The sequence below is a fragment of the Delphinapterus leucas genome, chromosome 2 (assembly GCF_059928025.1).
Source record: "Delphinapterus leucas isolate spDelLeu-1000000601 "Yukka" chromosome 2, BTC_Dleu_Yukka2, whole genome shotgun sequence".
NCBI lineage: Eukaryota > Metazoa > Chordata > Mammalia > Artiodactyla > Monodontidae > Delphinapterus > Delphinapterus leucas.
The window spans coordinates 179,787,601-179,801,379 of NC_143130.1; the positions used below are offsets into that span (position 1 = coordinate 179,787,601).

At 51.2% G+C, this 13,779-nt stretch overlaps 1 long non-coding RNA gene across 1 annotated transcript; it reads left to right on the forward strand.

The window, feature by feature from the left end:
- The first annotated feature begins 212 nt into the window (after positions 1-212).
- Positions 213-13,773, forward strand: LOC149750371 (uncharacterized). Its single transcript, XR_016392286.1, has 3 exons — positions 213-2,345; positions 11,531-11,649; positions 12,793-13,773. It is a non-coding gene; the product is annotated as an uncharacterized LOC149750371 (long non-coding RNA).
- Positions 13,774-13,779: the final 6 nt, after the last annotated feature.

Sequence of the window (13,779 nt, forward strand, 5' to 3'; positions counted from 1 at the left end):
TCCCCCGTCTCCCAGCTCCCCGCCCACACTCGGCTCTCCAGGCCCTGACGCTATGGACACGATGCTGCCGCCCATCTTCGGGGAGCAGGGGCTCCCAGAGCCCAGCGGTGACCAGGCAGCGGGTGTGACCTCCTGGGAGGCCAACCTTGGAACTTGTTTTTCTTGGCGCCCTCCTGGGGACTGCATTCCACCGACCCCAAAACACAAAGCCAGTTAGGAGGGCAGGGCTGCGTTAGGCTCTCAGGGTGTAATTCTTCTTGCCCTTGCAAGGAGGGTGCAATTTACATTTTTATTTATTTGAAATCACACAGTAATTCTTTTTTTAAAAAAAGTAATTAATTAATTAATTTTTGGCTGTGTTGGGTCTCTGTTGCTGCGCACAGGCTTTCTCTAGTTGCAGCGAGCGGGGGCTACTCTTCGTTGTGGTGCGCGGGCTTATTATTGCGGGGGCTTCTCTTGTTGCAGAGCACGGGCTCTAGGTGCACGGGCTTCAGTAGTTGTGGCACGCAGGCTCAGTAGTTGTGGCTCCCGGGCTCTAGAGAGCAGGCTCAGTAGTTGTGGCGCACAGGCTTAGTTGCTCTGCAGCATATGGGACCTTCCCGGACCAGAGCTCGAACCCGTGTCCCCTGCGTTGGCAGGTGGATTCTTAACCACTGTGCCACCAGGAAAGTCCCACACACAGTTAATTCTTGAACACAGTCTCATATAAATCAAAGTGTTACCAATAAAATCCAAATGCATCTTGATCAAGCCCCTTTATTGTGCCCCCCGACTCCCCGTATATTCCGTTTTGTTTCGGCGCCTACTTTGCCAGGTTTTTACTGATATACAAGCTCGTGCCTATATAAACACATAGTTTGAGTGTTGTGCCTGTGTGTGTGTTTAAACTCAAAGGGTGTCGCTCTGTATGTATCATGCTGTAAACTGCTTTTCCCTTGAGCAGACTAAATCTTGGAGATCCTGTCAGTGTGCATAGATCTTCCTTATGACCTGCGTCTGCTGCGGAGGACCCGAGGCTACAGCAATGGCCCCCACAGGAGTCAGCATGCCCATTTTATGGATGAGGAAGTTGAGGCTCAGTGAGGTTGGGTGACTGGCCCAGCGTCACCTCCAGCTGTTTGAGGGTTGGGTCTGGCAGGGACTGGGAGAGGGGCAGGTGGGACTGCTGAGTGTGGAGCACAAAGAAAGGAGTGGCAGGTGAAGGGGACCCCAAGGGCAGAGTCCAGATGCCCGAGGGAGGAAATCAATCAGGGCCTCTGGGAGTCTCAGCGATCCCGGATGGATCAGGCAGGAAGCTGGCCCTCCGCTGGAAGCCGAAGAATTCTGCAGGCCCCGCCCGGCCACACGCTCGCTCTCCCTTCCGGGGCCCGACTCCCCTGAGACTCTGTGGCCGGGGTGCTCAGGGCTGGGCGATGACCGAGTGGGCCCTGTCCTCCAGGACACATGGCCTGGGCCCACTGCCATGCCAGGCGGGCCCAGGGGCAGGGGCAGGGGCAGGTACTGCCCACGTCCATCCCCCACATCCCCATGACACCAGCTCTGGATGTACTCTGCCGGGTGCTCATTCCCCAGGACCTATGTCAGTGTGAGGCACGTGCCGGAAAGACCAGGCCACCCGGGCGGGCCCAGGGTGTGACCTGCAGTGCTTCCCACGACGGCCGAGCCGGCCAAGATGCTGATTGGGGTGGGCTTCCTGAAGACGTGGAAGGACGCAGGGAAGTGGCCTCCAGCCTCCTCAATGCGCTGCTTCCTCCTGACTCACTGCTGGCCTGCCCACCTGTGGCGGGAAGTCACCAAACCTTCCCAGACTTAGGAGCACCTGCCGGGAGATGGGCCTTGCCCCACGCTCCCTACATGTGCCTGCCTCAGCTGACCCACTTCCCAGGCATTTGGCTGAAAGAGGCCAAGGCAATCCCGAGGGGTGGGGTGGGTGCGGCCGGGGTGTGTCCATGGGGCCAGCGCCCATGCAGCATTCTCGGCCTGGTTTCCCAGGGCTGTGCCCCACCTGACCACCTTGTGCCTGTCCCCTTGGAAGCCACTGGCTTATTCACAAGGCCACTTGTGCCCAGCAGCTCAGGGGCATCGCTGCCAGCAGGCTGTCAGTCGGGGCCTTCCCGAAAGAGTCCCAGGGAGGAGCGTCCCTGGGCTTGGTCTGCAGGTTCCGTGCACCCCAGGTCCTGCTGCTCTCCTGGCTGTATGACTTGGACCAGCTACCTCTGGCCCTTCAGGCTTCCTGACTTACAGCGGAGACCCTCAGATTCCATCTCACACGCCGTTACCTGGATCAGACAGAGCCCGGTGTTCAGGAGGAACGGAGCGAGCTGACCACAGGCTGCTGCATCGGGGTCAGTAGCATCTCTGCTTTCTGAGTCTGTATCTCGCCCAAGCAGACTTACTCCCATTAAATCCCGTGGGGCTCACTTTTGGAGCTCTCAGTTTGCCTGCAGAGCAGAATCTCTTGGGGAGCATTTTTTAAAAACTTTCATTATGTGGAACATTGTTAATATTTTACATCGAACTTTTTACAGAAGTAGACAGGATTTATACTGAACTTTCATATCCCCATATCAACCATCAACTCATGCCCATCTTGTTTTATTTATAGTCTACCCAGTTCCCCTTCTCCCTACATTGTTTTGAATCAGACAAAGGAGGTTTTTATCTTTTAGCTGTTTTTTTTAAGTACAAGTGCCAGACTCTCACCCCCAGCAATTTAATCGAGTCATCCAGGCTGGGGCCCAGAAAAAGTGTATTTTAGCGAAGCTCCTTCCTGGGAGACACAGAGGTGCAGCCAGTGGGGAGGGTTTAGAGCCAGCAGATCTATGGAGCTGCTTCCAGGAGGGTCTGGGAGACACCGCGAGACCCCAGAGCGGTGGTACATGGGGTGTCAGCCCAACAACCCTGACCTAGACGTTCAGGTTTGGACGGCCCCCTCTGAGGGCGCATGACACCTTCACTCCAGATGAGGGAGAGAGATCCCATCCCACTCTGACGTGGAGGGTCTGGAGGGGGTGCTGACAGCCCCAGCAATCCCGTGCTTGGGAAAGCAAAGACCAGAGTGGATAAACCCACCTGGAAAGTGGTTAACTGGTCAACCACAAGGCTGCATGTTCCCAGGGGCTGTGCCAGCCAGTTCCTATCAAAGGAGATCCTGGCGCTGGCAGAGCTGGCCCACAAAGGATGCTTTGTTCACCCGTTAAAATAAACACTTCCCCTGGATATTTACTCCCAGGACTCAAATGTAATATGGGGTGTAAGTTACTCTTTAACAGGAGACCTGATCCAGGCCACCAAGCTCTCCTGAACTAATTTCCTGGAAGAAAGGCATCCCTCCGCCAGCCCAGGGGTTTGTTAACCACTCCCCGTGGCGGTCAGAGAGGCTGGCCGTGGCCATCACCCAGACCCCAGGTTCACCCTGAGAACCCTGGTCCTGAGGGCCAGCCTCAGTCTTCCCTGAAGAAGAGTGGCGGTGACCGGTGAGTCCTCGCTGTCTGGGCAGTGAAACCAGAGGCTCTGCAAACACGTGTCTTCCTCTGGTCTGTTCAGTTCCCACCTGGAGAGAACACGAGTGGACTTGGGCTCCTAGCCGGAGAAGGGGGCATGCAGGTGTCCAGACAGGCCCCTGGCACCAGGACCCAGCACACACCCACAGCACTGCCACCAAACCTGGACTTCTAGGTCAGGATCATTGGGTTGACATACTCGACACATCAATCTTTAAAGGTTAAATATAACTTCACGAACTTGGGGGCTTTTACAATCAAAAATTTCAAAGCCCAGTCAATGGAGTGAGAGGTGATGGTCAGAGCTGTCGTGAAGGAAAGCCGGCTGCCAGTCTCTGCTTGCCACACCGATTGGATCAGGTGGACACCTGACCTGAAGGCAGCTCACGCACAGGCTGGCCATGCCCTGTAGCCTGGTGCAGAAAGATGGGCTGGGCCAGTCAGATGTCCCCCTCAGGTATCTGGACCAGGAAGAGAGGAGGGGAGATGCCCCAGAGAGGAGGGTAATGCAGCAAAATGTCACATGGGCCGCACACAGCATCATGACCTCATCCTCGGGCCAAGACCAGGAGGAGGAGAGGAGTGGGCAGAACAGGCACCAGGGAGAAGAAATGCTAGCAGGGGGAGGCCTAAGGGATGCCGAGACCTTCCTTCTCCCAGATCCAGTTCTCCTTCCAGGAGGCCCAGGAGGCCCAGGAGCCCCAATGCTTTCCTTGGGTTCCCCAGGGATCCTGTCCTGTCCAGGCCGACGTGAAGACAAGCCAAGTGAGAGCATCTTGGGATGGACGTCTGTGGACACTGGAGCCTGGTCTCCTTCTGGTCTGCCTTGGTTTACAGGAGGGGCAAGAGTGGAGTCGGGCTGTCCCCTGCACACGAGGGTGGCTCTGTACAGTCCAATGGCCACCTTCAGGTAAATGTAGGTCAGCTCACATTGGCTCACAAGCTGGGATGCTAGCACCTGGCTGTAGGTGTCGGGTGCAGGTGGCCCACCTGTGGGAGGGGCCTGGTGAACAGAGGGACAGTGTGGGTGGGAAGGGCCCAGGGGAGGTCCTGGCCAGTAGTGACACTAGCTCCATCTGTGTTATACCTGTATTTGACTGCAAACCGGGGACTGGAAGACAGTCCGTCTCCTGGAGAGAGGGGACAGAGCCAGGCAGGAAGGCAGGACCTCTGATGCCCAGCCTTGTGCTCAAACAGTGGCTGGGAGGCAGCGGGCCAGCTCAGCCTGCTAACTGGATGCACCAGGGGGCTGGAGGGGAGATGACACTGGGCCCAAGGCCACCCTCCAGGTCACCAGAAATCGAGCTAGGGCCACAAGACTAACTGTGGCCCCCAGACACTGGTGCGGTGGGGCCCCCAGCCTTGGTCAGGGATCGCAGGGAGGGAAGGGAAGCAAGTGTTCAGATATGCAGCTCTTCCCCGGTGACACCTGGGCACTGGGCCCTGTGTTAGGAAAACCTGCTGTGCTCACGTCTGACTCACTGACTGGGCAGAACTGCAGGTGGCTGAGGACCTTGCTGGAGCCTCTGCTCCAGGCTTCCTTCAGAGGCAGGCTCTTCCAAGGGTCTTGAACTTGTGTGATCAGAAGCTCCTTGAGGGCTCCTTAAAGCACAGGCCCGCTGCCTGCCCGAGTGTGTGATGCCGCAGGTCTGGGTGGGGCCTGAGGACCTGCATTTCCTACCGGTTCCCAGATGCTGCTGCCGCTGCAGTGGCCCCGGGACCCCACTTTGAGAGCCACCGCTGTGGCTCAAGCCATTTCAGAGAGGACTTATTTTCAATCATTCTGCACCTGCTTCCTTTTGGAAGGGGGCTGCGGCCCTGTCCAGTGCACTTGAATCACCTATCCTGGACCACTGTCTCCAGGGTGCTGGGGCTCGAGGGCAGGGATCTGGGGAGTGAGGGCAGAGCCCTGCTTCCTTCCTGAAGGTGGGGTGCGGAGACCTCTAGGCAGTGCCTGGAGCTCAGGGCACAGCTCACCTGTGGAAAGGGGTTCTTGGCAGGGATGGGGACCCAGGGACCCCACTTCGATGGCTGGCAGAGGCTCTGAGGCCAGCGGCGCCTCAGCACACGGGATGGACTTTGGAGCTGCTCCGGCTCCCCGGGTGAGGGCATGGGAGGCCACAGTGCTGCTTTCACTGGAAAAGCCACTGGGTTTTGAGGCCAGAGAGGAGATGCAAACACAAGGCTCCTCTCTGCCCTTTTCAAAAGACAGAATGCCCGCACTTCAATGGCAGTGTCTGCACTGAGTCCGGCCATTGTTCGCAGGAGGTAGAACCCCAGCCTCCAGGACAGGCGGCTCCTGTGCTCCCCACAGGAGTCCCTTTGTGGGGTGGGGGAGGCGCTGGGCCCCCGCCAGTCTCCTGGATGCTTCAGGACACTGGCAGGTCCGCTGTAATGTTCCCAAGCCACAGGCTGGGGTATCAAGTCACCTGAAGGAAGGTGATATGAAGGTCAGGGGAGAGCGCAGAGGCATGGCCGCCATGCCGAGGTACCTGTATGCAGGGCCGTGTACTGGGCACCCCTGGGATTCCTGTCACGTTCATTTGAAAGGTGTCTGGAGGCTCAGGATGGGCGGTCAGAAGCTGACTCCCGGGAGAGGACGCGGGTGCGGGTGGCTTCTTGGGGAAGTGGCACCAGGGGAGATCGCGAGGGCGGGGAGGAGCAGGCTTTGTAACACTTTGCAAGAGGAAGAAGCCAATCCGGGGGTTCCACAGGGGAGGGCCGCCCCGGGGGACGTGAACTCGCGGCACTCCTGGCTCCTCCCTGGGCCAGTCCCCAAAAGCAACTTTGCAGGGGCTGCAATGGGGGAGGCCAGCAAAGCCGGGAGGGCACTCAGGGCCATGAGCAGATCCCAGGGGTCTGTGGCAGCAGTGACAGCAGCCACCCCACCTGAGTCCTCCATAGACCCTTCAAGATGGGAAGGAAAACGTCCTTGTAATTCTTTTAAGAAATTCACCTACCAAGGGAGATGTGTAATGATTAAAAGAGCTTAGTGATTATAACCCATAATGGAATAGAATCTGAAAAAGAATATATATAGAGAGAGATATATATGCATATATAACTGAATCACTGTGCTATACACTTGAAACTAACACATTATAAATTAACTACACTTCAATTAAAAAAAAAATAAAAGAGCTTAGTGACACCAGAAGGGCGTATGCAAAACATGGTGAGAGCAGGAGGTGTGGATTCCATCTTGGGGCTTCCTGCGCTGTCCCTTGGCTCAGGGAGAGCCGGAGAATGCTGGACAAAGTCTCACCATGAAGAAAAGAGAAAACCCAAATAAACAAAACAAGAAGTGCAAGAGGAGAAGTCACAACTGATACTGCAGAAGCACAAAACACAGCACTATGAATTATCCCGTGCCAACAAATTGGACAACCTAGAAGAAATGTACAACTTTCTAGAAACATACAGCCCACCAAAACTGAATACAGTAGAAACAGACAACTTGAAAAGACCGATCACTAGATGTGAAATAAAACCTGTAATAAAAAAACCCTTACGGGGGCTTCCCTGGTGGCTCAGTGGTTAAGAATCCGCCTGCCAACGCAGGGGACACGGGTTTGAGCCCTGGTCCGGGAAGATCCCACGTACCGTGGAGCAACTAAGCTCATGCGCCACAACTACTGAGCCTGCACTCTAGAGCCCGTGTGCCACAACTACTGAGCCTGTGAGCCACAACTACTGAGCCTGCACTCTAGAGCCCGTGCTCCACAACAAGAGAAGCCACCGCAATGAGAAGCCTACACACTGCAACTAAGAGTAGCCCCTGCACAGCAATGAAGACCCAATGTAGCCAAAAATAAATAAATTAAATAAATAAATTAAAACAAAACAAAAAAAACCTCCCTACAAACAGAAGTCCAGGACCAGATGGCTTCACAAGCGAATTCTACCAAACATACAAAGATGAATTTATACCAATTCTTCTCAAACTCTTCCAAAAGACTGAAGAGGGAACACTCCCAAAGACATTATATGAAGCCACTATCACCCCGGTATCAAACCCAGACAAAGACACCACCAAAAAAGAAAATTACTGGCCAATATCTTTGATGAATATAGATGCAAAAATTCTCAACAAATATTAGCAAACTGGACTTCCCTGGTGGCGCAGTGGTTAGGAACCTGCCTGCCAATGCAGGGGACACGGGTTTGAGCCCTGGTCCGGGAAGATCCCACATGCCACGGACAACTAAGCCCATGCAACACAACTACTGAGCCTGTGCTCTAGAGCCTGCGAGCCACAACTACTGAGCCCATGTGCCACAACTACTGAAGTCTGTGCACCTAGAGCCTGTGCTCTGCAGGAGAAGCCACCGCAATGAGAGGCTTGTGCACCACAACGAAGGGTAGCCCCTGCTCAACGCAACTAGAGAAAGCCCATGTGCAGCAATGAAGACCCAAAGCAGCCAAAAATAAATAAATAAATAAATTTATATTAAAAAAAATTAGGAAACTGAATCCAACAATACATAAAAAAGATCATACACCATGACCAAGTTGGATTCATCCCAGGGGCACAAGGATGGTTCAACATACGCAAATCAATCAATGTGATACACCACGTCAACAAAAGAAAAGATAAAAACCACATGATCATCACAATAGATGCAGAAAAAAATCTGATAAAATTCAACATCTATTCATGATAAAAACCCTTAAAAAGTGGAATAGAGGGAATATATCTCAAATAATAAAAGCTATTTATGACAAACCCACAGCCAACATAATAGTCAATGGTGAAATGCTGAAATCCTTCCCCCTAAAATCTGGAATAAGACAAAGGATGCCCACTTTCACCACTTTTCTTCAACACAGTATTGGAAATCTTAGCCATAGCAATCAGACAAGCAAAAAAAAAGGTAGTCAAATTGGCAGGGAAGAGGTAAAATTGTCATTATATGCAGATGACAGAATGCTATATATAGAAAACCCTGAAGACTCCATACAAACACTACTATAACTGATAAATGAATTCAGCAAGGTTGCAGGATACAAGTTTAACATACAGAAATTGGTTGTATTTCTTCACACTAACAATGAAACATCAGAAAGGAGATGTAAACAAACAATTTTTTTAAAAATTTGTTTTATTTATTTTTGGCTGCATTGGGTCTTTGTTGCTGTGTGTGGGCTTTCTCTAGTTGCGGTGGGCAGGAGCTACTCTTTGTTGCGGTACGCAAGCTTCTCATTAAGGTGGCAGAGCATGGGCTCTAGGTGCGTGGGCTTCAGTAGTTGTGGCGCGTGGGCTCAGTATCTGTGGCTCACGGGCTCTAGAGTGCAGGCTCAGCAGTTGTGGCGCACGGGCTTAGTTGCTCTGCAGCATGTGGGATCTTCCCGGACCGGGACACAAACCTGTGTCCCCTGCATTGGCAGGCGGACTCTCAACCACTGCACCACCAGGGAAGCCCTATATGTATATTTTAAATAAATTTATTTACTCATTTTTGGCTGCGTTGGGTCTTTGCTGCTGAGCGTGGGCTTTCACTAGTTGTACAGAGCGGGGTACTCTTCGTTGTGGTGCATGGGCTTCCTATTGTGGTGGCTCCTCTTTGTTGCAGCACATGGGCTCTAGGCACATGGGCTTCAGTAGTTGCAGCATATGGGCTCAGCAGTTGTGGCTCACGGGCTCTAGAGCGCAGGCTCAATAGTTGAGGTGCATGGGCTTAGCTGCTCCGCAGCATGTGGGATCTTCCCGGACCAGGGCTCAAACCCATGTCTCCTGCACTGGCAGATGGATTCTTAACCACTGCGCCACCAGGGAAGTCCTAGATGCACTTATATTGTGGACGTCCCATTCCATCCCTACCTTGCTGAGAAACTTTACACGAATGGATGTTTAATTTTGTCTAATGCTTTTTTTTTTTTTGGCATCTATTGAGATGCTATTGTTTTTCCTTGTTATTGTAGTAATATGGTGAGCTACATTGATTTTTTTTTTTTAGTTAAGCAAAGAACACCTTATTTCTGCTACACATAATAGCATACTACCCTAAGAAACAACTACTACTATTTTTTTCTTATTGAAATACAGCTGATTTTCAGTGTTGTGTTAGTTACTGCTGTACAGCAAAGTGATTCAATTATACATACATACATATATATATGTATATACACATTAAAAAAATTTTTTTTCCATTATGATTTACCACAGGATATTGAATATAGTTCTCTGTGCTACATAGTAGGACCTTGTTGTTTATCTATTCTACATATAAAAGCTTACATCTGCTAACCCCAACCTCCCACTCCATCCCTCCCCCACTACTACTATTTTAGTTTCAGCATTAATATGTGCATTTACAAATATAGGTCATCATGTATATCAAAAAATACGCCAGTAATCCCTGCTCCCCGGAGAAAACAATGCTGCAGATAGATTATCAGTCAGTCAGCTGAGGATTATGTCATTATCTAGTCTTTGTTCTTAAGAATCAGCAGGTTCTCTGCTGTTTGCCAGATTCTTTCTCTTGGGGAACCTGCCAGCGTAACCTGATCCTATTCAGGGTTTCTTAAACATCTCAATTTCTCTCCATTCTCTCTATTGAATGTTGCCATTGATTAAAATCCACATCTCATTGATTTTTGAATGTTAAACCAACCCTTCCTTGGTCATGACTTTTTACTTCTGATTGGATTCAATTTGCTAAAATTTTGTTAAAAACTTTGGCATCTATGTTCAAGAGGAATATTGGTCTATAGTTTTCTCTTAATGTCGCTCTACTTTTGAATCATGCTGGTGCTGATCTCACAGAATGAGTTGGGGAGTGTTTCCCCCTGTTCTATTAAGGAAGAATTTGTGTATAATTGGTATTATTTCATTCTTCAATATCTGGTGTAACTCATCAGGGAAGCCATCTGAGCCTGGAGTTTTCTGAGCAAGTTTTCAACTACAGATTAAATTTCTTTGATTTAGGGCTATTTGGGTTCTCCATTCTTCTTGAGCAAGCTTCAGTGGTGTCTCACAAGGAACTTGTCAATTTCATACACCCTGTAGAATTTTCTGGTTTCAAGCTCTTTGTGATATTCCCTTATCCTTTTAATATCTGTAGAATCTGTAGTAACGGCACCTCCCTCATTCCTGATATTACTTTTTTCTTCTTCCTTTATTTTTTCTTCATCAGTCTAGCTAGAGTGTCCATTTTATTTATCTTCTCAAAGAACAAGCTTCTGCTTTCACTGAGTGCCTACTACAAATGCCTGGTCCTATGTGAGATACCAGGTGGAAAGAGATGAATTAGTGTCCTTTACATAAATCTGCTATTTTATTCTTTTTTAGAAACTCCTCTGCTTTTTATTTCTGAAATTTTTTTTTTTTTTTTTTTGTGGTACGCAGGCCTCTCACTGTTGTGGCCTCTCCCGTTGCGGAGCACAGGCTCTGGACATGCAGGCTCAGTGGCCATGGCTCACAGGCCTAGCCACTCCGCGGCATGTGGGGTCTTCCCGGACCGGGGCACGAACCCGTGTCCCCTGCATCGGCAGGCGGACTCTCAACCACTGTGTCACCAGGGAAGCCCTGAAATTTTTTTTAAAAATTAATTTGATTTATTATTTATTTTTGGCTGTGTTGGGTCTTTGTTGCCGCACACAGGCCTTTTTTAGTTGCGGTGCGTGGGCCTCCTATTGCGGTGGCCTCTCTCGTTGCAGAGCATGGGCTCTAGGCGCGCAGGTTTCAGTAGTTGTGGCTTGTGGGCTCTAGAGCACAGGCTCAGTAGTTGTGGCACACGGGCTTAGCTGCTCCGTGGCATGTGGTATCCTCCTGGACCAGGGCTCGAACCCATGTCCCCTGCATCGGCAGGCGGACTCTCAACCACTGCGCCACCAGGGAAGTCCCAAATCAATCATCTTACAGGTGCCACACAGCTCGACTGGGGCACACGCACCCCTGGGATATATTAATACAATGACAAGCAAGCAACACATGCCTCCTCCAGAGGCTCCCTGGTAGCTGAAACACACTGTTGAAAGTTACCCCTTCAGATGCTGGGACCATGTTCTCCTCCCTCTGCCTTTAGGGTCCTCCACAGGCCACTCTGAAGAACACTGACGAAGCACGGATGGGCGGGATGTGTGGACCTCTGGATAAAGGGCCTCCTTGGAGCTCCACCTGGAAACTGGCTGCTCCTGCCCACGGGTGAGTTTGAGGCCCTCTCTGCTTCTGTAGACAGACGTCTCTCTTTTGCCGGCACCGCCCGAGCGCTGCTCTGAACAGGGTGCCCCCCGTGCCCAGCACAGCTCCGCACAGTCCCACATCTGTACTCAGCGCCCACAGGAAGCCTGGTGACGACAGGCTGGCGGCATGCACTGGCTCCACCTGCAGGCCACCTCGGGACATGACCGGCTTGTGTGCAAACAGCAAGTGGGTTCTGGGCAGCAACAAAACTCTGCTTCTTTCTGCAACAAAACACGCTGCCCCCACTTAGGAATTAGGGACGGGAAACCACTTGGTGCAGCAGGAAGACAGTTTTGTTCCACTCTTTAAGGCACGGCTGATGCTGGGCACAGTCTCCAGGGGTGGGGATGGGGGTAGAGCAGGTCTCTCCTCAACATCCTCCAACCTGCCGCTCTCACAGGCCACAGGGTCCACCTTTCATAGGATATACTCCATCTCAGTCAAGTTCCCTTCACAACATAAATCCCAAGAGCCCCTCACCCCATTCTGCAAAGGTGCAGTACGGGCAACTGGTCCATGACGGGTTTTTATTTACTGATGATAACTCAAGGAACCCACAAGCAGTAGAGAGGGACACACTCCCAGGGCTTGCACACCAGCTCCTCTGCTGATTCCAGGGGCTGGCTGCCCAGGCCTCACCTTCTCCTTCTCCAGATAAGAGCTCAGCCTCCCGGAGCGCAAGTCCTCATCCCAGCATCGGCTAGCTGACCTCTGGCACTTCACTGCCCTCTCTCAGCCTCAGTTTCCTCCTATGTAAAATGGGACTGCAGCTCTACCTCATTCGGTTCTTAGGACTCAGTGTGCTAAGAGGCACAGCACCAGGGGGAACATGGGTGGACACTGATGTAGTGGATGTAAGGGCTCGGGGTGGGAGGGGGCGGGACGTTCTTTGTACGGATCAGTGGTTCTCAAAGTGTGGTCCCTGGGCATCAGCACGTCCTGGGAACCTGTGAGAGATACAAGTTCTCAGGCCCCTTGCCACACCAATGGAAGCAGAAATGCTGGGCCCCGCTAGTCCTTGCTGACCGCCCTCCAGGTGATGCCTGTCTCAGAACAGATGGCCCACGTGAGTAATTTTTAAGATTAGGACTTTCTGATCCACAGTGCTGGCTCATCCTCTGGAGGGAGAAGAGAACAAAAGCTTATCGGAGAAAATGTGATCCCTGCTTTAGAATGCAACCCTGCTCCCAGCTCCAATGCCAGCTCTCACTGGGGCTGTACGACGCTTTCACGCCAGTTCCCCGTTGAGCCAACAACCGTGAGGCAGTCAGTGAGCCTGATAAGTGGGTTTTATCCCCATTTTACAACAGAAGAAACCAAGGCTCAGAGACTCCATCCAAAAGTGGCAGCCATTTGTCAGGCACCAACCACGGCGAGAGACCAGGACCAAGACCTGGGCCACCATTTCTATTCCACAGGCAGACCCCCGTCACCTGCAAAGCACCAGATTTCAAACTGGACTCAATTCCACCCCTACGCTTACTGCTTTAGAATCTATTTTTTAAATGCAATTTTAGGGGTTTTGGTAATCGCCTTAAATGGAGAAAACCATTATGCAGCATTCACTTGACATTAGCCAAACTAGAAGAAGTATCAATTGCTTTAAAAAAAAAAATTTATGTACCTTGCCTTAGAAGTGATTTCTGGATAAAATTTTCTAGAGCTTATAATTCCATCCACCATGTGATCTAATATTGCCTATTTCTAAAGCATTTTACATAACTTTGCTGTACACCTGAAACTAACAACATTGTAAATCAAGTATACTCCAATAAAATTTTTTTTAAAAAGGCATTGTACAGTTTAAATAATGCTCTTGCATACTTTCTCTTACTGCACTCCACAGTAACTCTAAGTTAGAACTTACACATTATCTCCATTTTCCAGATGAGAAAACAGAGGCTCAGGGAGGTCATAGGAGTTAAGTAGCAGAGTCATCTGCTTACCACTTACTGACCTCCAGAGTGTGAAGTCTAGATCTGCCCTCCACCCCTGTGCTAACCGAGGTGTTCACTCATCGGCCCCTTGGATTTCCTAAGGACAGGGCAGCTCGGCGAGACTCTGGCTGCACCTGGTGCGCGCAGACCTACT